The 25,915-nt window shown below is 48.2% G+C and overlaps 1 protein-coding gene across 1 annotated transcript in view; it reads left to right on the forward strand.

The window, feature by feature from the left end:
• LOC309617191 (uncharacterized protein) overlaps positions 1–25,915 on the forward strand; it is a 661,226-nt gene that overhangs the window by 311,723 nt on the left and 323,588 nt on the right. The window contains exon 5 of the mRNA XM_082369112.1: positions 7,216–7,296. The gene's annotated coding sequence lies outside the window, so the exon portion shown is untranslated. The remainder of the gene's footprint in view (positions 1–7,215; positions 7,297–25,915) is intronic.

A 25,915-nucleotide genomic window follows, 5' to 3' on the forward strand; every position in this document is an offset into this window, starting at 1 on the left:
TTCCTACGGATCTGGCTGGGTGGTGGGGTTGGGTTGGGGGCGGATAAAGTGCAGTATTCCAGAAAATGAGCAGCCTGTGAAGGAAGCAACCCTGACCTGAAATTCTATCAGTCTCATTTCAAGATTTCAGCTCCTTTCCCCACTCACTTTGAGGCCTTGGGAAACACGACCTCATCTGTAAAACAAGCTGTCGAGTCTGGAGGAATTTAAAGGACACTTAGAGGTGGCTGGAAATGATTCTCTGGAGTGCTTCCTACTGGGACAAACGGCAGAGGACAGAGAAGGGTCCAGCCCTTGACAGCAGGAGGTCTTGATTTTAGTCTAGGCTTTGCCCTAAGCCTGACCTTGGAGCAGCGTCTGTCTTGCTCACCCGGGTAGCTTGGTCCCTTGGAGGGTGTCTGGTGTGGATAGCCCTGCAATATACCTAACCTTCGTGTTTGTTCTTGTTGGATGGATTGACCTCTTTTTTTTTAATTAAAAAATATTTTTTTTCTTAAAAATTTTTTAATTAAAAAAATTTTTTTAATTAAAAAAATTGTTTAAAAAAATTTTTAAATTAAAAACATTTTTTTTTTTTGGCTGCGTCGGGTCTTAGTTGTGGCACACGGGATCTTCATTGAGGCATGCGGGATCTTTCGTTGGGGCGTGCGTGTGGACTCTTCCTTGCGGCACACGGTCTTCTCTAGTTGTGGCGCGAGGGCTCCAGGGCGGGTGGGCTCTGTAGTTTGCGGCATGAGGGCTCTCTCGCTGAGGCTCGCAGGCTCAGTAGTTGTGGCGCGCGGGCTTAGTTGCCCTACAGCATGTGGGATCTTAGGTCCCTGATCAGGGATCGAACCCGAGTCCCCTGCATTGTAAGGCGGATTCTTTACCACTGGACCACCAGGGAAGTCCCTGAATTGACCTCTTGAAACTCCTTGGGATCCAGTGTTCTTACCGGTAAAATTGGGACAAGGAAGGATGGAGATGTAAGGCAAGCACTGGCTTCAGTACCTGGCGCCAGGTCAGTGCTTAAGGCTGAGTTGCCATGGTCATTGCTTGATGCCGGGCTGTCTGCTTCCGGGAGAAGGCTCTTCCTGCTTTCTCAATTCTGGGTTCCTGGCTGATGAGCAGAGCTGAGAGCCATTGAGTGCCTGCTCTGTGCCCTGCACGCGGCGTGTGCTGTCACATTTCATTGTCACGGCCGCTCCCTGAGGCAGAATCGTCACCATCCCCAGGTTTCACACGAAGCAGGTGGCCCCCGGGGCAGGTCAAGATTTCTGTGAGGTCACATGGTTAGGAAGTAGCCAAACCAGGTTTCAAACTCCAGGTCGGCCTGACTCTAAAGTGGGTGCTTTTCCCACTGCTCCCCACCACCTCTCTGGATGGGGGCTGTTTGACTTACCTGCCAAAGTCCATCCACTCACCTGACATAGGAGCCATCCTTGGTGTGACCAGAGTGGGCAACCCAGGGCCCTTGGGATCCCCTTATCCCAAACAGGGGGTCTTTGCTACCCACTTTGGCATCCCCTGGCAGACAGTATGGGTCAGGCTGATGGCTTTTGGCAGAGAAATAACCACAGCGTCGTTACAGACTCCAACTGTATTTGATCCAGTGGCTAATGGGGTCATTAGCAGAGAAGAGTAATTGTAGGTGTCCCTTGACCCTGATGGTTGCTGCCAGATCAATGGCCGTTTATCATCCTTCGGCTTCCCGCCTAGGGTGCAGGCAGTGGCATCAGAGTGGTCCTGGCATCCATTCCTGGGAAGGTGAACACGCTTCATAACCATCCCTGATGCTAGTTGATGCCCTCTGGGGTCCTCCTGTGGTAGGAGCTTACAGCTGCCTGGGCCTCTGGCCAGAAATGGGCCCCAGTAGCTCAGTATTCTCAGCATGTGACGGGCCGGGCCCTGGGGGCACACGGGAGATGGCATGTTTGGTCCCGAAAGGCAGCCAGCAAGTCTTCTTGAAACAGCACTAGCTAGACAGGATCAATTTCCCATTGACTTTCAGCCCCATCTCAGACAAAGTGTAATTCTTGTCTGAGGGTTTATAAAGGCCATTGACTGTCTTATAAAAGATTTAAACACTTGCCTTGTGGCATGTGGGAGCTCTATCTATCACACGATGCCTTTTTGACAATTTGAGGGGGGTAGCATTGAGTTGGGAGAGGGGTCTTTGGTATTCCCACAGCAGGTGTGGCTCAGACAGTCAGTGCCGCCTGGACCTGGCTGGACAGAACTGTGAATGGGTCAGTAGAAGGACCCTCCTAATACGTCACCCAGAGGGCTCTTCTCCACGGGGAGTCAGGCTCCCCTTGCTCCATTTTGCAAACAAATCACATTGGACACAAGATAATCCTTCTACAGGATAAGCGTGGCCTCTACTGGAACCAAGGGCACACAACTGGGATGTGATTGGAACCAGAGGCATATTTATCTCACACAAAGGATGTTCTAGATAACACCTGGAACGATAATGATGACCCTTTGCACTTGGTTAGTCCCACTCTGTAAGGCGTGTCCTATCCATTCTCTTTTTAACTCACAGAATAACTCTGGAAGGTAGGTGGAGCCAAGATTGTCATATTTATCTTATAGATAGGGAAACTGAGTTTCAAAGAGGTTAAGTGTGTATCCGACCAAGATAATCTCAATTTTCAGGCAAAGCAGTATTTTCCAACTTATCTTTCTCCTACCCTTCTGCTGCGGACTCTCTCCGTCCATCCGCTCTGTAGCCAGCCACGTGGTGCTTCCTAGGGAAAACGAGAGGAAAGGGGTGTTAGGAATCCTATCCTGAAAGAGCTCAGTCCAGTGGGTTATGTAGACAGGGAGTTGGGTAATTGCATTTCAGTGTGTTTTGTGCTATGTTGGCTTTATGGTCAAGGAAAATGGGAGCAGAGGAAATGAGCTGGTCAGAGCACTGGGAGGGTGGTCAGGAGGGTTGGTGGTCAGTCAAGTATGGCACCAGAACACAGACACAGCACTGATGCACGAGAGCACCCGGTTTGCTTGGGGAATTGCGACAGTGACATTTCAGAGAAAAGACTCGTGAGGTGCAGGGCAGGGACTGACAGAGGAGCATAGTCTGGCCTCCTTATCCTCTCTGATGGCATCTCCCCCTCCTCTCCCTCTTGTTCAGTTTCTTTTGCCCACACTGGCCTCCGTGCTGTTTCCCCAACACATCTCAGGGCCTTTGCACTGGCTCCTCCCACTGCCTGGCCTGCTCTTCCTCTGGATATCCTTGAGACTCACAACCTTGCCTGCTTCAAGTCTTTGCTCCAATGTCCTTTTCTCAGTTAGGGTGATTCTGACCACCCAGTTGACACTTGTCACTCCTCCCGCACTCTAGACTTCCTTTCTTCATCCAACATCTTCTTTTTTCCACAGCACTTACCACCTCCTAAATTACACAGTAATTTACACATTTATTATGATTATTACTTACGTTTTCTCCATCACCTAGAATGTAAGCTCCATGGAGGCAGGAGTCATTGTTTCTGATTTATCCCAAGTGCCTAGAACAGTGCCCGTCATGGAGTAGATACTCAATGAATGTTTGTTGAGTAGATGAATTAATGAATGATTGGCCTTTGGTGGTTAGCATGCTGAAGGGTTGGGATTCAGGGTTGTAAATAATGGGGGGCCTGGGATTTACTGTGGACAATGGAACTGAAGGAGGTTAAGCAGAGGGGTTCTGTGGTTATAGTTTGTCTTAGAGAGGCCTCTCCAAAGGCCTGGAGTGGTTATGAGGAGGGGCAGATGGGGGTCGGGGGGTATTGGGGAGACATGATCCAGATGAGGGATGAGGAGGTCCTGGGCCCAGGTAGGGAGGGTGGGGACAGGGGGACAGGGGGACAGCTCATGAGGATTGGACAAACTTGGCTCTATGGGCTGCTTGGAAAGCAGGACTGAAGTTGATTCTTCAACTTGAGGTTGAGTGACTGGGTGGAGAATCTGGTCATTCATTGACTCTGAGACCACGACTGGGGGAAAGCACATCAAGCAAAGTGTGTGTGTCTGTGTGTGTGTGTGTGTGTGTGTGTGTGTGTGTGTGTGTCGGCAAGGTAGGTGTCTCCATGCTGGGCTGCAGGCTGTGCCGACCACGTCAGGGCACTGTGCATTGGCTTGGATGTTGGGAGTCACTTAGCATGGAGCTGCTTGGGCCACCAGAGACCTGGAGTGATGTGGAATTATTAACTGGCTCGGTAGAAAGATGGTGGGGTAAAAAATCAGAGTGGTTATCTGACTGCCTTCTACTTGGTGTTCTAGGGTGGGACCAGATGCTCTGGTGAAAACACTTTCTCAGAGAGGAATTCAGTGCTTGTTAAGTCAGAGCAAGGAGTGCAGAGCCATTTCCTGTGGGGCTGAGCTCGGGGGCTGAGCGCGTCCTGCTTCCTCCTTTATCCTGAGCTCCCTGTGCTGGGGGCATCCGTCCCTACTCCTCTTTCTAGAGGCTCCTCCACCATCTCCTCCTCATCATGCATCTGTGTGGTTGCCAGCGGTCCAGAGGTCTTCGTACCCATCACAGCCTCTGTGCTGACATACATGTGACCCAGCTCCTAAGGGGCTTCTCATATTGGACCGTGTGGACCCTGGGGTCCTATGGGCGACACCCCGCTCCACAGTGGCAAGAGACCAGGTTTCGGTCCCAATTCTGCTACAGACACTGGACATGGGACCCAAGGAAAATCCCTTTCCTTGTAGAATTTCAGGGTCCTCCTCTGGAAAGGAGTATAGTAATGACTGCCGCATCTATCTAGGTCAGAGTGCTGGAATCTGAGGGCTGAGGATTGGAACAGTTGGGCCTGCAGTGGGCAGGGAGAAGGACACTTTGGTCCTGGACTTGCAAATATCACACGAGATAACATCCGGTTCTTAAGAAAGTTGCCTCTTACAGCATATTCTCTGTTAAGTGGTGCCTTCTGTAGTAGGAGAGCCGTCTCAAGAAATAACCACATAAAATTTGTTCCTGAAAAGGACATTTCCATTATGCTATAAATGTATTCCAATTTGGGCCACATTTGATGAATTTCCTCTGAAAGTTTAAAAAAACTTTTCTCCCCTACTAAGAGCATTGTTTTCAGAAGAGGGGAATGAATGTGTGCCCTGACGGAGGGGGGCTCATGTCCATTTAACTTCCCAGTCACCATGCTTCAGTTAGCCCTTGTGAAGGCCATGTTCACTGCTGCCAGGTCATCCTGGTACACCACGCATAGGAGAGCAGATTTTGCCCCTAGAGGCGGTGGGAAGCATTTTAGAATGGCGGGTCAGGAGAGTAACATTCCTATTTTCCCTCTTAGCTTGGAGTAGAGGCTGGATTGGGATGTGCATGAATTAAATATCTTTGGGCAAATTTGGAAATCCAGAACACACCCCTGCTAGTGGGCTGGAGAGTTGGGAAAGATTTAAAAGCTATTAAGCGGGCAGGGTCAGAGTTGATCGAACTTTAATTTACTAGATGGGAGAAGGAAAGAAGAGAAGGCGGTCAAGTGCAACTCCACGTTTGTTATTGACCTTCTTCGAGTAATTTCTTGGGAAGCCAGACTGCAGAGGCAGCGAAGGTGAAGGAGCAGAGTGAAGAGTGTAGACAGCTCTGTGGAGAAGCTTGTCTGTATGAAGGGGCTGGAGGGGGAGAGAGGGTTGAGGGAGATTTTTCTTTTCTTTTTAAGGTTTGGGAAGCCTGGGCATATTTATATGCTGAGGGGAGGGTTCTTTGGTGAGGGGAAGCCTGGAAGCACAGAATACAGAAGTGGAAACTGATGGGCAAGACTCGTGAGTGATGCTTGGTACAGAGGAAAGTGGAAGCAGGCACATCTTCCCCCAAGGAGGAGGACATGGTAAAAAGAGATGCGGGGGCTTCTAAATCTGTGGGCAGGACTTCCCTGGTGGCGCAGTGGTTAAGAATCCACCTGCCAATGCACGGGACATGGGTTCGAGCCCTGGTCCGGGATGATCCCACATGCCGCAGAGCAACTAAGCCCGTTTGCCACAACTACTGAGCCTGAACTCAGGAGCCCACGAGCCACAAATGCTGAAGCCCATGTGCCACAACTACCGAGCCTGCGCCCTAGAGCCTGCGAGCCACAGCTACTGAAGCCCGCGTGCCTAGAGCCTGTGCTCCACAACAAGAGAAGCCACCGCGATGAGAAGCCCGCGCACCGCAGCAAGGAGTTGCCCCCACTCACCGCAACTAGAGAAAGCCTGCGCACAGCAACGAAGACCCAATGCAGCCAAAAATAAACAAAATTGATTCTAAATAAATAAATAAATAAATAAATAAATAAATAAATAAATTTGCGGGCAGTGAAACAAAACATTGAGGGAGTTTATACTTAATCCCTCTATTACCATTTGGAAGTAGGAAGCCAGGTGCTGTGCTGTGGGACTTGAGAACAGTGGAGCAGCTCTCCTTAGAGTGATGGAGGGGGTTGGCCTGGGAACCAAGTTGTGTTGATGCCACAGCTGGGATGGGAGCATGGCTGGGTCATGACCTCCAGGGTGAGGAGGGGCCCAGCGGGGCAGCACCAGGGGCAGATGTTTGGTTTGACCCATGGTTGGGTTCTTCTGGGGCATGTAACAGAGGCACTGAGGGGCAAGGACCCAGAGGATGGTTGACGTGATGGATCGTAAGAATGGAATGAAGAGGGCTTCCCTGGTGGCGCAGTGGTTTAGAATCCGCCTGCCAATGCAGGGGACACGGGTTCGAGCCCTAGTCTGGGAAGATCCCACATGCCACGGAACAACTAAGTCCGTGCGCCACAACTACTGAACCTGCGCTCTAGAGCCAGCGCTCCGCAACGAGAAGCCACCGCAATGAGAAGCCAGTGCACCACAGCAAAGAGTAGCCCCTGCTCGCCTCAACTAGAGAAAAGCCCGGGTGCAGCAACAAAGACCCAGTGCAGCCAAAAATAAAATAAATAAATTTAAAAAGAAGAATGGAATGAAAAGAAGGGTTGAGCAGGGAGGTTGAGGTGCTCAAGGTGAACCACTCGAGAGACCGGACATCATGATAAGGCCAGACAGAAGATGGCAGGTGATTGAGGGAGCTGAAAAGACATAGGCTGTGGTCAGATGTTAGATTTTAAGATTTCAGAGCCAGAAACTTTGTGAGTGACCTTAAGATCCTGGGTATGGCAGCTGATGTGGAGGTAAAAATGGTCACCGGCATGTCAAACACAGCGTAAATGCTTTGGGTGGATTTTCTCATGAAATCTCATAACGATCCCTATTTTACAGAGGAGAAGCTGAGGCACGGAGGGAAGAAGCAGCTTGATCAAGGAGCCACAACACGTCATTGCTGGAGGCTGGGATGTGAAGGTAGGTGATCTTTTCCACTCTCAACCGCTATGCATAACACCCTGATGGCCGTTGGCTGAGTCAACTCTGTGCACGTGCATGATACTGTCCCCCAGGATTATGGCTGGTTGGGGTGGGGAGGAAGATGATAAAACAGGGACTGAGTCTTCTGTGAAACGTTGACCTGTTCCCAAATGACAGCTGAAGCGTCTCTCTGCCCCACCAGCTCCACCACCATCCATACTGGCCAAGTCAGCTCTGGGCTTCAGAGGGTTGATAAGCTTCCTGTGGGGTGTATAACTCAGCCTTGTGGGGGGCACTCAGCTTTCTGGTGCCGAGGCTCTGTGTCTGGTAACTAACTGGAGGCCAGCCCTGGCACAGGATTCAAGTCACAGCCATCAGTGGTTAGAATTGGAGCAGGGGAGGGAACAGCCTTGAAGTGCACTGCTGCTATTACGGAGGGGAGTGTCTTCCACAGGAGAAGCACAGCTGAGCAGGGTGTGTGTTGATCTGGGGGAGTGGGTGGCTTCTGTGGTCTCTACCACACTCCCTCATCAGGCCAAGATGTAGAGTCTCCCTGGGGCCATATTTTCCAAGAGGTGTCGGTGGGTGCCCCAGATGCATTTCACATCATGTGGTCACTTTCTTTGGAATAATCCTCCTGGTGCATTCTGGATCCAGGGGAATGATATGGAGAATACTCTGGTTGTTTATCAACTTTGTCCAATTATCTCAGTTGGTTCTTTTTTTTCCCTTGTTCTAGTTGAATGCCTTTTTCCTCTCTGTTTATCCCATCATTTAAGAGCACAGCGTGGGGCGGTAGAAATATCTGTATTCACTTGTTTATTTGGCAGCTATTCTTTGGATCCTTCAAAAAATACATGGAACATGGGTTTTGGAAAAAGGTGGGCCTGGGTTTAAATCCTAGTTGTGCTATCCTTGTGGGCAGGGGCCACATCGTGGCATACTTTGGATGTCACAAATGAGCTGTTTCTAACCTGTAAATGATAGAGGCGCTCTGTGGCCGTGGGGGAGTTGCTTACACTCTTGGACCCTCAGTTTCCTTTTCTTTGCCCTGGGCTTTTGTAACAACTTGGCACACTGTTCACGAGAAAGCGCGGAGAAAATATCGGTAAAAGCTCAGCACTGTGCCTGGCATATGCATCCAAACCTGTTGATTCCTCCTTTCCTAGATCCCATATATTTTTTAACTGACAGGGAAACGCCATTTCCCCAGAAGAGCTGGTGTGCTGGTTGCACGCAGTGGGCTGCGGGGGTGCATTTGTGGTGCCTGCGTGGTGGGCGCCATGTTGACGCTCATGGCGAAGGTCATTGCAGCCATGGGTGCCTGTCAGTCCAACTAACCCAGCTGAGAGATGGCATTTTGGATGGAGCAGAAAGAGAGCTGTTAAGAGCTCATTTCAGAGCTCACTGCTTTAGTTCCTAGCAGCAAAGCTCTACCCCCCTCCTCCCCCTACTTCTGCTGGTCTGGAACAGGCCTGGTCAGGGGATGTGGTGGGATCTGCTTGGCCGGCGTTTGCACAGTAATCCTGGATGCTGGGATTGAACTAGGTGTGAAATAGTCCGTGATGCCTTACAGTTTAGGAAACTGCAATTGCATTCTTCACACCAGGTACATTTTCCAGATGATCCAAGCCTTTTCTCTGCTGGCAGCTTCCATTTCAGCATTTCTAGACCTGGAATAAGGTCATGGGCTCCAAGGGGGCCCGTGCCCGCTTTGGCTTTGCGGGAAGTCAGTATTCTGTCTTGGCCTTGCCGGCCATTTGAGCTTGGATGTTGTATCATCGGGCTGCATGTCATGTTTCTTCTCGCACATGGCGTGACATTTGTTCAAACGGAAGAGGCACTGTGGTTCTGGGGAAAGTGATGCTGCCTGGGTTGATGCCTGGCTTTCAGGCTCTCTGAGTCTCTGTTAGGCCAACTCCACTCAATGCTTGTGAAGTCCAACCACACAAATGAGTGTGAAGACGCCAGGAGCGATGCAAAGAGCTCTGTAGATATCACTGTTTTATTTATGATTATCCTTCAATTTATAGACCCATACCTACATTTTGATGATAGGCTACGAGAATGTCACAGCTTATTTGTTAAAATATCATTAATCTCTCAGGCACCTAATAGAGGAGTTAAAATGGCTTAATATTTACACGCTCGTTATTTACCTTTAAATGCAGGATTTGCTTGGTCTGGTCAGGTGAGCTGCGGATGAGAGGGAGGTTTTGAGAATCTATTTACAGGCTTTTTTTCTTTTCTTTTTAGTTTTGTTTAAAAAGTCAATGCATCATCCTCAAAGACTTTAAGGGAAATTAAGTGAATGAAGTTCCCAATCTTGTCAATGTTAATTAAAAAAACAACGCCCGAACTGTCAGATTCGATGCACTAGGAACAGTAGGAAGAGTCAGTGATGGGGCCTCAGAGTGGAAGCTGATAATTACCAAGGTCCCCCTTCTCCCTTGTCTCTGCCCACCCACAGCAGCACCCTCAGCCTGGACCCTGTATCCTCGCTGCACCCTCCTCTCCTCAAGAACCTGTCATGGCTCCCTATCGCCCCATCGGTCCTCCAGGGTCTGGATCGTGCCCTCGCTCGTCGACACTTTTCCCCCGGTTTTCTCCCGCTCATGATCTGTGTTCCGGTGTTTCTGTACTGCATCCTCTTCAAGATTTACCGTCAACTTGCGTGTTCATTTTTGTAAGACTAGCACCTCTGAGGTACACCTCTGGCAGAGCGCTGCCAGCGTCGAGCCGTTCCATGCCATTTCTCCTACAAGAATGACCTACCTTCTAGATATTACTCAGTGCCAGTCCCACTTTCTGCAGAGGTTTGTCCTAAATAGTCCAGAGAGGAGGATCACGCCCCTTTAGGTAATTCATTGTACCAACTCACAGCCCGTTGGAAAATTCTCAGAGTGAGTTGCTTTAGAAGACAGTGAGATTCTAGTAACTGTGTCCCAACAGATCCCCGTTAGGAACAACTGCCCCTCTTAGTAACCTTCGTTTGGCCACTACATGCATACCTCGTCTATCCTATAGACTGTGAACAAGCTGGAGCATATTTGATCCTGTGTAATCACATAGGTCCTGTCACAGTGTCTGCACAGAACATCCCTTTTTGGTGAAATTCACCAAATGGTTTACTATTATGGCTTCTCATGGGTCTTCAGAGGCCCAGGTCCTTGAATCAGGAACCTTCCCAAATGTTGGTAATGCAAACTATCCCTCTCTGGCATATATGAAGTAGGACTGGGGCATGAGGGCAGTGATGAGAAGAGGTCTGTTTAGAATGGTGTATAAGTTTCTGATTGCTGAAATAACTTACTACAAGCTTAGGGACTGAACACAACACAAATTTACTATCCTACCGTCCTGTCAGAAGTCTGACACGGTCTCATTGGGCTAAAATCACAGTGTCAGCAGGGCCGCATTCCCCTGTGGAGGCTCTAGGGGAGAATCCATTTCCTTGCCTTTTCCAGCTGCTAGAGGTTGCCTGTATTCTTCGGCTCACGGTTCCCCTTTTCCATCTTCAAAGCCAGCAGTGTTGCATCTCTCTGACCATTCTTCCACCATCTCTCCGCCTGACTCTCCCTTCTGCGCCACTCTTTTACTTTTGAGAGCCTTTGGGATTACAGTGGGTCCTTCTGGATAATCCAAGATAATATCTCTATTTTAAGGTCAGTTTATTAGCGATCTCAATTCCAACTGCAACCTTAATTCCCCTTTGCTATGTAACCTATTTACATATTCCAGGGATTAGGACATTTTTGGAAGAGCCATTATTTTGCCTACCACAAATAGAGACTAGGAAATATGGTGCCCAAATCCACTTTGCCTTTACCCAGAGTGAAAGCATTCAAATATGTAAAAGACATCCACACTGAGGTCAAAGCTGGTGAGAAAATATGGGCCAAGGCCAGGATAGAATCCCTGGCAAGTCACTCAGCTCACCAACCATCAACCACCCACGCAAACAACACACATTTACTGATGCCTGGTACATACTAGAGATTCTGAGGCAACTGTTTATCATCATGGAGTGTGAGAGAAAAGGACATAAGGAGACAAGACACTGTGATGAAGGCTTCAGAGAGGAGTGGGCACATCAGCTGACTCTTGAAGGAGACATAGGTCAGATGAAGATGTTCTCTGGGCAAAGCAGGGAGAGCGTTTCTGGCAGAGGTCAGAGCATGGACAAAGCATAGAGGTGTAGACCAGCACAGCATCTTCCAGAACCAGCCAGTAGCTCTCTTTTTGCCATGTTGGACCCTGTGGAGACCTGCTGGGATCATGACTTCTAAAACACCAATTACGTCTGGAAGGCTGTGGTCCAAGGCATTTTTGCTGGCAGTAAGCAAGGTCTTCCAAATCAGGGGGAGCACACAGCTCTTCTTAAAACTGAAAGTGTTTATGCCTGAAGTGAACCCAAATTTTATCTAGGGAAAACAAAATAGTGACTTCTGGAGACAAACCAAGCAAAACCAGAGTCATCCAGGGAAAGATAACCCACTTCCATGGAACAGTAGCCTGGTTTGGGCCAAATTCTGAAGCAAGCTTCCTGCTAAGGCCATTGGCCATAGAATCCATGTGGGGTTGCATCCCTTAGAGATTTAACTTGTTTAAAAGGAAGCAAATAAAATTCAGGGGAAAAAAAGAATCAGTTTTTTGATGTGATTTGACCAGAGATGTTTGGAGAACAGTTGATAGTGGAAAATGATAAGAGGTAAGCAGGTGTTAAAGGCTGAACTGTGCTTCCTCAAAATTTGTGTGTCGAAGTCCTAACTCCTGGGACCTCAGAATGTTACTGTGTTTGGAGATACAGTCTTCAAAGAGGTAGCGCAGATAAGATGAGGTCATTAAGGCAGGCCCTAATTCAATGTGACAATTGTCCTTATAAAGGAAATTAGGACACAGACATGTGGAAGACCATGTGAAGACACAGGGAAAAGATGATCATCTATAAACCAAGAAGAGAGGTCAACCCTTCTCACAGCTTGATCTCAGACTTCTAGCCATCCAGCACTAGAAAAAAATACATTTCCATTGTTTCAGATACCCAGTCTGTGGTGCTTTGTTATGGCAGCCCGAAAACTAATATAGTCGGTCATAAAAATCATAAGAGTCATTGAATGCCAAGAACTAGTTGTTGTGATATATCACTCAGATCTTCTTTCAGGTCTGATGGCCTTCTTCCTCCAAGTGCTGGGAATACTACTGGCAGACAGCCCCCAGCTATCAGCTTCTTTCAGGAATTTGCCTTGGATCAGGCTACCTTGTCCCAGGTCATGCCCCCTTTCTCAGGGTGGTCTGTATCCAAGACTTGTTGCCATGTGCGTATTAAGGCTTGGTCCCTTTGCCCAACTTGGTTTAACTCTTGAAAGGTCATCTGGCTTCCCTTGGAGTTGACTGAGGCCTTTGTTAGGACTGCATCATACCTTCTCAGCTTCTCTTCAATTCTTCCTTCCCCCACTTCCCTTCCACATGGATTGATCCCAAGGGCGCTCCCTAATACACTTCTATTTATTTATTTATTTTTGGCTGCATTGGGTCTTCATTGCTGTGTGCGGGCTTTCTCTAGTTGCGGCGAGCGGGGGCTACTCTTTGTTGTGGTGCATGGTTTTCTCATTGTTGTGGCTTCTCTTGTTGTGGAGCACAGGCTCTAGGTGCGTGGGCTTCAGTAGTTGTGGCATGTGGGCTCAGTAGTTGTGGCTCTCGGGCTCTAGAGTGCAGGCTCAGTAGTTGTGGTGCACGGGCTTAGTTGCTCCCCAGCATGTGGGATCTTCCTGGACCAGGGCTTGAACCCGTGTCCCCTGCATTGGCAGGCAGATTCTTATCCACTGAGCCACCAGGGAAGTCCCCTAATACACTTCTATATGTTAACTATTGTCTCAGGGTCTACATCTGGAAGAATGCAACCTGTGACATCATAATAAAGAAATTGGACTTTGTCCTGACAGCATTGGGGAGCTGTTGAAGCATTATATTCTGATGTGGTATGATTTGTAGTGTGGCTGGTTTGACGGCTAAATTAAAGAGGATCAGACAGAAGCAGGTAGACCAGTCAGACAGGGTGGAGAGTAGGCAAAAGGGAAGGTGATAGAGGCCTGGTTGTAAACGGTTATTCTTCACCTAAGGCTTCTCCTGGAGCCTCTACCTGCTGGGAAGCTCAAAACCATTCCAGTATATGAAGTGCATTGTCCTGGCTTGACTGGCGTTTACATCTCACTCAGAACATTGAAGGGAGCTCAGGTCTGGTCTGCTTTCCAAGATGTGAGAGCCAAACAAGACTATAGGTGAATACATCGTGGGTGAATAATAAGAGCTTAATGCTCCAGGTATATCCTCAGGGATTTAGATATGAATCAGAGGATAAAATACGTACTTTCTCCTTACCCTGTGCAAGTGCAAGTGTCTCAGGAGCTTAATCTGACGGGATGCAAGCTCTCACACACCAGCCCTAACTACCTATGGCTCTTCCCTCACATCACACCATAACTGAACCCTGAACACTTGATAATGCAGTTCCCCCTGTCTGGACTACATCCCCTCTTGCTCCATGACCTTCATTTACCTTATTCATCACGTAAGTCTCTTTTCTGCATTTATTACTTCCAAAAAACCTATACTGATGGCTCCCTCAGGCTGGGTTAGGTATATTTTTACTGTATTTTTATAGTCTTTTTTGTTTTTTTTGACCATTAGACTGTAAACTTCAGGACAGTAGAAACTAAGTCTTCTTAGGGACTTGGAGCAAAAGAAACACTGCATTCTTCTTCCCGTTCAAAGTTTGACCATTAAAGAATATATACACAAAGAGCTGATTATTGAATGGGGATCCCTTTATCTACTTTGATAATGCTTGCAAAACACTCAATAACCATCAAACCTAGAGATTCTAGTAAACTGTGTAGGAGCTTGTGGCTTAGACTTGGGACCAAGTGGTATCTCCTACTTGTTACGTTATATTATGTATTTAAACTTTAGGATCTGCAGACTTTAGCGAACTACGAGAAAAGTAGTAGCATGACTTGTAGACCCCAGATTCCTAACCTTGTGAAATAGGACTGCAGGCCTGCCTGCATCAAGCATAGAGGTCAGTAGGGGAGTAGAGAAGGGGGAGGGGGGAGCGTGGTGGGTTTGTCTTCTGAGAGGGGTCCTGCCCTGCTGGTTTCAGCATGGAGAGGCAGGAAGGAGGAGGAGAATGTGTGGTGCCAGAGCCTGGATGGCAAAGGGCAATGAAAGAAGGATTGTGTCTTTGGTACAGTATCCTTCACTGAATCTAAATTGACCAGTTGGATTAGACATTCCTCCTTCCACGGGAATCGGGGAGTAAGAAGGCAGAGAGAGAGAACCAGAGTTCCCTCTAAGGCATTTCCCTGCATGGGAAAAGTGGATGGAAATGTGGCCTTTACGAGATAAAGTGGAAACACGGGGGAAAGAGCACACATGACTTTCCATCCAGGCCTCTTGATTTTCATGTCCCCAGAACCCAGTATGAGACTGGCCCGAAGTGGGTATCAGCCTGTGCTTACTGATGGGATGGATGAATGGATCACTAAGTGGTTAAGGAGTGACAGTTGCTGATAGATTTGTGGTTCTGCACCTTTCCCTGTTTCTTTCAGTTACTAATTAATGTCCTCGGGCCTGAGTAGTATTATAAATGTAATTCATTCTCAACTTTGCAGGCCTGTCACTGAAAGCCCCCTCAAAATCTCTTGTAATCTCGCCTTTAGCCACATGCATCGTGAGGGTGTGCTGTTATCTAAAATGAGCTCCTGCTAGGTGGGCAACGGGATGTGGCCAGAAGGGGCGGCTGGGAGCCTGTCTGTGCTGCTGTCCCAGGGCTCCTTGTCAGTGTGACGGTGGAGTGAGCTCTCTGTGGGGCCAGGCCGGCCTTGGTACCTGACAGGGGTCAACACTGTAGACAAGTTAAAGGTAGGGAGCAGGTGGAAATCAACGGCAGATGGGGGCAGGGGCATGGCTGTCTGTGCTTCCTCTGCTTACGGCAGAATGGAAACAGGACGGATGCCCTGAGTAAGGACTGGGAAGAGACTGACCAGGGACTGTGGCCCCTTAGAAGCGGATGAGGATTCAGGAGAGAACTAGAAAGGCTGGACAGGAAAATGGAGGCCAACGCCCCATGGTAGGGGTTAGGAGGGGACTGTTGGAAGGAAGGCAGGGTCCCTTCTGGGATCCACAGCGTGCAGCCAGCTCCTATGTTGGTTGCTCTGAGTTAGTGACTTGAGTTTGAAGGGTGTGCTGGTTCCCTACATTTGGAGGAGATAGACTAAACTCTTCACTGATCTGGGGTAGATGCTGTGATGTGCTTCTGAGGTCCCCCTTCAATGAGGACTTACTGTCTCAGCTGCCAGAGGACTGTTGACAGACAGCCTTGATATCTGTCAACCTCTTTTTGCGGAAAGCCACACACCTGAGATCTTGCCCCTTCTTGGGGTGCCCGATCTAATATTGAATAGTCGCCATGGGAGTATAAAGGATTTGAGCTCAGCCTGGAGCAGTGCTGAAGGGTCACTTCTAACTCCACAGCTTCCTGTGGTGTCAGCAAAACCTGCCATTGTGTTTGCGGAATGTCTCCCTCTGCTCCCTACTTCCGTTCCCTTCCCTTCCCCATGTTTTGATCTGAAGGGCATCTTAATAAACATCCAGCATGCTCAACAGCTCAGCATTTGCTTCCTGGGCAGCCTGACCTGTGACTGTCCCCTTTGTATAGTGTGTTCTCATCTGGTTTGGGAAGAGCCTGGAGTGGGTGAGGTTGAGTGTGAAGGGGCGGGTCTGGGAGTGATCGGAGAAGGGGACCAGGCTTGCACAAGATTGGATCTGGAGTAAGAGTCCCCCAACAGAATTTGTTCAAGACCTGGTTGATGGCACTAGTGACATCTTATTGCCGTGATGCTCGAAAGGGATGCTGTAATGTGGAATAGGATGGTGGTGGTGACCCAGAAGCAGATGGCTGATGGTATGTGGACAAAATGACTTGTTGGACCCTGGGCCCACTCTTGGGAAACAACCTCTCTCCTGCAGTCGGGTGGTCCATCAGTCAATAGATATCTCTAGAGCTCTTCTTTGATGAAGTTTGGAAAGTTGCACAACAAATTCTTAACATTGCAAATATAATACAGTTGTCATGGTTATAGCCATTAGGGTGGCCTAGAATGTGCGAGTATGGGTTTGAGTCCAATCTCTTCTGGAGAGGAAGGAGACAAACTGGAGAGAATATTATGAATTCTGAGTGTCAAACCCCTATTCCTCAGATTTTTCATAGAAACTGAAAAAATTTCTCCTTTTGTCATGCCTCCATCCCACGCAGCCTCTGGGAAGTTACACTCATATATTAATTTCTTATGAATAAGCAATTCTTTGAGTACTTCCTATATGCCAGATTCCGTGCTGAAAACCATCGGCCACCCTTGAGTAGCTCTCAGATTCCTGTGAGAGGCAGACACAGAAATAATAGAAATAATGGTGGCATTGGGGTTCTGTTAAGGGGTTTATGATTAGAGAACTGAAGAACAGGTATGCACGGCTCACACCCGTAGCCACCCACAAAGGTCCAAGTAAGGTGTATGCATGGCATAAACACAAGGAAAGGGAGCAAAAGGCCACGGGGTGACAAAATTCTGTTAACTGGGCAGAGAAGACCCAGAAAGCCAGACTGAGTCCTGTTGGGCTTCCCCTTGTCCTAACACACTAAGGATTCACATGCAAGCAAGTCTTGGAGTCTGCTTTGTCTCAAATCTCTCCACACTCCACACATAAGGATCACACAGGGAATTGTAAGCATTTAGTGCTGCTGGAAATTGAAGACAGCAAAGCATTAAGGGATGAGACTAACCACCTGGGCAGGTTCCAGGTCATCAAGGACCACCGTGTTATCATAGAGTTTCTCATTTGCCCTGAGAACAAGTGGCTTGAAATTGTATATTCATCAGAATCACCTGGAGAGCTTTAAAAGCGGTGCCTCCATGGTCTAGTGCCTAGACAGTGGCTCTCAAATGGGTAGGGGGCAGTGAGAAATGGTTGGCAGGGCCATTTCTGGGAGAGTCAGGGCTCTGGGTCCCCCAACTCTTAGGTGTGGACTCAGGGGATTGATGGGGTTTGAATGTCACATCCTGGATGGCCAAGTCCATTGGGATCAGGTAGACTAAGGTTGTCAGTGATGGAGATGCCACATAGGAATAAAAGCTTTACATGAGAGACCATCATCATTTCCATATCCTCACATTGCCTTGGCCTTAAGGGTATTAGGACAAACTGGGAAAACTTTCAGATGTTCCAACCAACCCAGTAAGGAGAAATCATTTCCTCGCAAGATCACTGGTCCCATTCTGGGGTCATTTGGCTGTTAGAAACTCCTCCCCGACCCCATGCCTTCCACCCATTGGTTCCTATTCCATCCCAAAGTGTTGATGGGATAAGCCAGAATTGATGCTTGAGGCCTGTTTTAGCTGAAATTAATAATCAATGAAATCTTCAGTCAATAGGCACAGGGCAAAATAAATAGTCACCTGAAGGTGACCAACCCTAACTTAATGAGTGTGATTCATCACTTCAAGCAAAGTGCTCTTGGCCCCAGATATTGGAATCGGATCTTTAGCAGGAGGATGGGGCTGCCTGGGGAGGAAGAGAGTGGGAATATACATGGGACCTCGACGCATTAGTTCTGCTGAGGGCCCTGCATACAAAACATGGACCCCTCAGCAACAAAGCTACCACTGAGCCACATTTGTAGGTCACATTTGGATGGGAAATGATTCATGAAAATACGTTTAATGTCCAAAAACAAAAGTACTGATTATCCAGTGAAGAAAGTATTAGGAAACTCATTAAGAAATTTGTTTTTGTCCTTGCACTGGCCTAAGCATCACAGTTAACATCCATACCCTCACAAAATGCAGATACAGTTGTGAAATGAATTTTGAAAATTGAGCCCCTCAAGCTTTCTGGTTCCTGTGCCAGCTGTGTCCATTTGATGTCACTTGGATCACGATTGCATGAAAGGTACTTCCTGTTCTAGCACTTCCATAGCTTCTTAAAGGATGGGACTGACGCTCTGTACATTTTTGGTGTGAAAAAGAAGGTTCTATTGTTGAAGCCACTTTTGTGAGACATTTCATCACTCACAGCTGAAAGCATCTGTGCTCTTCCTCCAGACAACTTCCTGCCTTTTGTGGGATCTCCCTCTCAGCAGATCTTTCCTCTTTTGCTTGTTCAGGGTCTCAGCCTGAAAGCTCATGTAAGCTCTTTCTCATCCCACCTCCTCCCGAGCCATCCCCCGCTCTTCTTTTTACCCCAGACTTCCTGAGTTGAGTTGCACGCTTGCTTCCTTGGCCTTCTAATACTGCGTCCCCTCTTCCCTTTGCAAGATGACCGCCCTCCCTCTATTGGAACCTCTCTCGAAAGGCTTTAGAAAGGTCCAAGTTGCCAAACCCAGTGGCTCCATTTCAGTACCCCTGATCTGGTGCTCTTCACTTTCTCTCTTTTCCCCAGAGCTTTACCTTCGGTGGCATTCAGGAATCCCTTGGGCTGTGCCCCACGTCTAAGCTCTGTCTCCCCTCACCCTCCTTCCCTCGCCTCACAGCCAGTTTCCTCTGAACATATTTGGATCTCTTCTTCTCCTTCTCTGTAGCCTATCCTTTGTTGATGTCTTCTTTGGGTTTCAAGAAAGACCTCCATGTGGGAGTTTCCCCCCACCCACCCCCATCTCCATGCCAGGTCCTCACCTTTAGACCTGGGAGGTCTCAAAGCCCACTGGACACCTCAACCTTCGTGTCTGGTTGTATACCTCAAATACAGCATGTCTGAAACCAAGCTCTCTGTGTTCTCTCATGAGCCTGTTTTTGTGAGGGCCTGCTGACGGTGCCCTGGCCTGGTCTGGGGGCCCGGGCTATGGCACGTGTCTCAGTTTTACTACCAGGTTCCTTTACTGAGCCAGAGCCCTGGTCCTACTCCCTACCATGTCAGAACAAGGCAGAAGTCAGGCTGCCTGGACGCCAGGCCCTTTGGGTGCAGAAATAACGCTTTCTCAGGGTCTGACTGAGCCTGTGGTGACTCCCAGGACCTTGAGTGGAGCTGAAGCATTGAGCAGCAGTTTTGTGCCTCCTGCCGTGGGGCGAGGAGAGATGGAGAATTTGGGAAACAAGGAGGCCCTGCATCTTGATTTATTCACTCTGTGTGTCACCTCTGTCCTCCTCTCACTAAGATGCAGAGTCTCTGCAGGCAAGAATGTTTCCTTTGCTTCACTGCTTGATCCTCAGCACCCAGGAGAAGGCTTGGCGGGACCTCGGTAAACATTCGTTGAAGGAGTATATTGAATTGGTTAATAAGCACATTCTCAGCAGATTCAAATAGAGAAATAGAAATAAATCCCAGCAACTTGAGGTTCTTGGGTGGTTCATTTCTGTTTAGTTGAGGTTTTCTATTTCAGCCCTCTGGTCCTGGTGCATCACTGAGGTCAGTGAACCAAGGGGAGGCTCGTGGCTTCTTCAGCGAAGGAGTTTCTGAATAGCCTCTGGCCAAATAGTATTGGAAAACCCTCAAAATATGCGTATCAAGTGTGAACACAATGCAGCCATAATCAGGGACTTTGTTTATAAATCTGAGCTTAATTTTTTTTTTGTATGAAGAGAAGCTGAGAAAACCTTACAGCCAGCAGAGCGACCAGATCAGGGACCTGAACAGATATGTGAGTTGATTGGCACCTTGAAATCGCTCCTAACTTGTCTTCCCTTGTCAAAATTGCATTTGCATCTGTATTGGAGAAGATCTTTTTTTTGTGGCAAAAGTGTAAGTCCAGGGACACACGAGATAACTAGATGTTGCCTGCTGCTGGTGGTGGGGAGCACTGCTGAGAACCTGGGCTGGCAGCTGGAAAGGCATTAACCGGACTTTCTGGAAGTCCACGCATGAGGAAGTGCCGTCCCAGATGGCAGCAAGCCCCCTTGGGTTTGGGGTTCTTAGGGAGCTTTCAGGGCGTGCTATCCTGTTCTCCCCAGTCAGGCCCCAGACTTACCAGGGACACCGCTTGGTTTGGTGCTTTATAATATTTCCTGAAGGTTTTCCTTTGCTTTGTGACAGTACGGGGACTGACTGAGGCTGCCTGGATCCCCACCAAGACATGTCCTTGGTAGGGGTTTCTATGTCACTTTCAGCCCACAGTGATAGGTGACCTGCAGAGGAGTTCTGATCTTCATGGGGCAATTGTACACCTTTTAGGCCCGGTGGTTCTGGAAGATGTCTCTTTTCTGGACAGGTCAGGTTCTTTTCTTCACTGTTCCAGCCTCTTCTCATTTCCCCGATTCTCTTTTCCCCACGCCTCATGTTGGAGCGTCACTTTGTTGTCCTGGGTAATCCCTAGACTTTGCAATTATACAAGAAAACAAAGCTCTGTCTTTACTGACAGTAACTGGGTCCACGAAACCATTGCAAGCTTATTAGTAGACACCCCAGACTGCAGTGGGTACCCATGTACATTTCCATTTGCCTCATCAGTGAATGAGAGGAACTGTCTCACCACAGCCTTGCCAGCTTGGAGTATTATCACTTTTTATTAGTCTTTGTCAAATTAAAAGACAACTATTACTGGTTCAGTTTTATTTCTTTAATTATTCAAGAGATTGAGCAGTTTTTCATGTGTGGATTGGTCGTTTGCATTTCTTCTTTTGGGTCTTACCTTTAACCTCTATGAATTAATGTTTTTGGTTTTTCCCTGGATGAATTCATAAATCAAAGCAGCCAGCCGTCAGACCCACATTAGTATATTTGTGCTGCATTGCAACTGCATGCCATTCTCTTCTTGTTCACCATGTGCAGAAATCAGTCTGGACTCAAAACTCAACAGGAGTGTGGAGACGGAATGTCTACTATTATTTCATTCATACATACATATATATTTATATATATGTGTATATATGCACACATATGTACATATTACTTATATGTATATATTGAAATATGTGTGTATATATATTCAATAGGGTTCTATATTCAACTTAAAGTGTGTGTCAGACTTTAATGGGGAATATTAGGAGCTATAATTTTAGTGAAGAGTATTCTTAGGTTGAACCAATATGAGGGCCCATGAATCAAAAAATATTTTCACAAGTTGCTCTGTAAATCCCCTAAAATTAGTCTCTGGATTCAGTATTACAGAAAATGTGCTGGTCTTTAATGGTAGCCCCCCATGCGCTTCTAATTACATGTTGGAATGCCCTTCTGGTCTCTTTGCCCTCGACCAGCCACTTCCCGTGTCAGATAGAAGGGCAGGAGTGTTCACGTGACTGGTGTTTTTTAAGTGATGGGCTCAGGTGTTTCTTCCAAATCCGTAATGCTTTATTTATGCCGCTTCCTGCAGAGGTGCCGCTTCCCGAGCTAAAAAAATGAACACGTGACCGGCACTCTTTTCTTCCGTGGATATTTGCATCTATTTCTGGGGTCTGTGTGGGGGGCATGGGTGGGGTGCTTCCAGCCCCAGGGCCCCCTGGAAGTGCGACCTGGGCTGGGCGTGAAGCCAGCGGAACCCGCGGATTTACGAGGCACAGATTGTGGCGGCCACGCAGCTGTGTTTATCAGGCCACAGAGCTGGGAGACTGTGGGTGGAGGGAAATGGAAATCTATTTTATGGTAAAGATGACTTATGCAGTAAACCAAGTTTATGAAAGTGCTCACAAGGCTGGTGTTTAATGTTCGCGTAAGCCATCGATCTCCTTGGTCTCACCCACCCTATCTCCTGTTCTCTTCTTCCCTACCCTCACTGTTCTCTCTCTCTCCCCGTCTCTCCCCCACACCTCCACCTTTCCCTCACTTGTTCTGTCTCCTGTTTCCTGATTTGCTCCAGGAAGCCCAGGTGGTGTCTGCCGCAGCCCAGGCTCAAGCGCCCCTGACCTTCACACCCACAGCTGGCCCCGGGGACACACGCGTCCGTCAGAAGTTCCGTCGCTTTCCCCGTTGCTGACAGCCATTCCCTCCAACTCGCTCACTTGACTCTCCCCCTCTACTCTCTCTGTCCTTACTCTCTGACGCTGCCCCCAGCTCACTGCATGAGCACACAGCCCCCTACTCCACCCTAGGGTGCTGGCATCAGCCTTCCTGCCAGACACTTCTATCTCATGCTGTCCTTCAGCACTCAGACCCCTGTCGGTCTCGTGTCTGGCTAGCAGACTCCTGCACTCTTGTGTTCCTGGCTTTGCACACTCCTAGATTCAGCTTATTCGCTGGTCCAAGTCAGAGATGCTCAAACTCTGTCCTGTGGGACCCATTCCATGTCGGCTGCTTGCTTGGCCTTTCCTATAAGATAAGAACATTAGTGACCTTATGCCTTTAGAAGGAGGAAGGTGATATCCAGGTAGGAAATATTCATTCAACATACCTTCCTGGATATTTACTACATGCTGGGGCTGGGCTAGGGGTCAGATGTCTCTCTGAACTGGTCAGACTGCCTGGGCTGGGGCTTAGCTCCAGGGCCTGCACCTGTGGATGGGAATCCAGAGTCGGAAGCTGAGAGGGTAGCCAAGTCATGGCAGACACTTGTGAGCGGGGTTGTTCGCTCTGCACGGAGGGGCTGTCGTTTCCCATCACTGTGTTCCTAAGTGCCAGCACAGGCCTGGCCTGCTGCACAAGTACTCAGTGCTTGCTGGGTTGGTAAGGGAATGAACCATGTCTTGAACATAACGGTTGAAGAACTGGGGTTGTCTAGCCAGTAAAAAAGGGAGGCTGAGCGAATCTAATGGGACACTTGGAGCACTGTCACAACAGAGTGTTTCGTGGGATTCCAAATGCCTGACCTGAAGAGTGGCATTTATGAAGATGTAGATTTCAACTGCACATCTGGAAACTCTAGTTGTTTAACGAGGACGTGGGCTGAATCTCAGGATGATGAACTCCTTGATGCTGGAGATACTCACTCAGAAAATACTACATGACCTCTTAATTGTGATGATGTGGAAGGGAATTCTTACGAGGCCCAAATGATGGAAGAATTGTTAATTGGACGCCTATTGTGTGCAAGGGACTATATCAGGCTCTGTGAGTGGAGAGACAATGGAAGCCCTTTGTCCTAAGAAGTGCTCTAGCAGGTTCCTTGATTTGGTGCTCACTTTAAATAGACTCCCACCATGTACATGGGGAAACTGAGGTCAGGACAGTGAAGGGCCTTTTCTAGAGGCATCTGGCATAGAACGCCTGTGGTGACCAGGCCCATGGGAAGGGCTTACTTGCATCTTCTCACTTAGTCTTCCCATCAGCCCTGGGATGAAGATACGACTTTTAGGTCTTTGATCCAGCATCAAACCCCATTCACCAACCTCCTGATCTAGTGCTCTTCCCATTATAGCAATCACAAAGACAAATTCCAGACATGCAGTCACGAAGAGACTCAGAAGCTCAGGGCAGGGAGTAAGCAAGAGATTAGAAATAGGTGGAGGCTGATAGAGAAGGAAATGGATGCTTTCTGAGCCTGCTGTGGGCCAGACAGAGCTTTACCTACAATGTAAGATTTGGTACCAACAAGATCCATGAGGGTTAGATGATTTTACTACCATTTTACAAATGATGAGCCTATGGCTCAGAGAAGTTAACTGACTTGGTTTACATCACAGAGGTAATGAGAACTGGGACTCGGGTACTTCTTTACCACCGTTACTACCACCACTATTAGCCTTATTGTTACTACCAGTACTAGTACTACTATTAGTACCATTATAGCTAGTAGAACTACTTGCTGCTATTGCTACTACTACTATAATGATTAATTTTACTGCCATGGGTACTAGTCCTCCTACCATGCTTACTAGTATTATGACTATTATATTACTAGTGTATGACTCCTACTCATGACAAAGTCTTGAGTTACGGAGTGTGTATTCTGTGTAAGATCGAGACTAAGCCCTTTCAAATCTATTTTGTTTAATTTTCAAAACAATTCAGTGAGATTTAGGATAGTCTTTACCCCAGAGCTGATGGGTTGCCCCACATTGTGGGGTAAACGTCGGCATCGCTGATCTACAAGAAAAGGACAGGAGGTGGAAATTGGTAAACCGGGAACTAGTTTCCGTGAGTCCGAACACATACTCATGTATTTATCTTAGGTTTGGGATTAAAACAAATTCAGCCTATTTTCGCTGGAATTTTTGCTTAGACTGGTCTCTCCAGAATTCAAGTCAGGTAAGGTCTCCAGAAAGAAGGGATAATGCGTCTATCAGGAAGAAGAGCGGTGCTGGGTTTTCCCTGCTCCTCCCTTGTCAGGTGTTATGTCAGACGCTCTGTGTGCTGTCTCTTTAATTCTCCTGCTGGGGGGCAGGTTCTGTCCATCCCATTCTACAGATCTGGAAGCTGAGGCAGAGTGAAGGCAAGGAGCTTGTCCGAGGTCCCATCTCCAGCCAGACTTGGTCCTTCTGGCCCCTCCTGCTTCAGCATGGGGCCTCTGCAGCAGAATTAACATGTAAATCAAAACGTAATTGGCTTTGTGTGCACAGTTTAGATAAGATTTACTTTTGAAGAATGACTTTGTGTTCTAACCCAGCAGGCCCAGCTCCACGAGGCCCACTTGCACTTAATAACGGCCAGGGAGTGGGGCCATAAATATTGCTAACGATGCAGCTTGAACGAAACGCCCTATGAACCGTAATAAAACCCCCTGTGATTAATTCCAGAACGCGCTCTGTTCATATTAGACCTGCAGTGGCTCCCCTGATGAGATCAATACAGTGTGGCAGAGTGATCCTAATAGAAGTGTTATTATCTTTTAATCTTCGGGAAAATGCCAGCTTCTCAAATCCTTCACCAGGCCGCCTGCTTTATTTTCTTGGTGCAACCTTGAAGGCAGTTGTTTTCCCTGAAATGAAGATACATTAGAGTCTTTTCAAGGATTTATCAATAATAGGACCTGGTCCTTCTTTGCAGGGCCCACGGCTAAAAGGCACATTTGTATGCGGCGAGTCAGAACTGGTCACGGTGACCTTTGCTGTCAGCTGCGATTTTCCCAGCAGACAAATGCCTCTCGAGAGTGATTGTTAAAGACAGATATTCACAGGAGGGAGACAGAGAAGCAAGAGGGGAAGAGAAATAACACCACTAACAAATAACCAAGGGAGGTTTGAGGAAGCCAGGCGTGTCCCGTGTGTAGGACTCCAGAAGGCAGAAATGGCCTTCATGGCCCCGGCCAGGAAGCTGGTGTCTTCTGCACCACTTCCACAGGTCTCCAGGGACCAGAGCATAGTGGAACTGGCTGGGAGCCCCGGAAAATGAAATGTCACTGCCCTGTAATGAGTGTCCAGGCAAGAAGGAAGGAAGACAAGGATCACTCAGCCTCATGCCTCCAGGGGTGCTGGACCTTGAGGCCCACAAGGGGCAGGAGAAGCTGTGGCTGGGGTTCGGTGTCCTTGTGGTGACACCTCCCTGGGAGGTGGGGCTACGTGGGCCGTGCCTGTTGGATGTGAAGATGAACCAGCTCACCAGTGACGATGCTGGGAAGTCTGTAAAGGGCACCAGCGCCGCTCCTGCGGCTGCCCTCAGTTCTGATGGAGGTGCCACCCCAGGCCTGGCAGACAGCCCCAGAGAAAGGCAGCGGAGCCCATGGGAAGGAGGAGGAGTCCGCAGTGCCTTTCTCCTTCCT

Source organism: Balaenoptera borealis, assembly GCF_965194805.1.
Source record: "Balaenoptera borealis genome assembly, chromosome: 19".
NCBI classification, from domain to species: domain Eukaryota; kingdom Metazoa; phylum Chordata; class Mammalia; order Artiodactyla; family Balaenopteridae; genus Balaenoptera; species Balaenoptera borealis.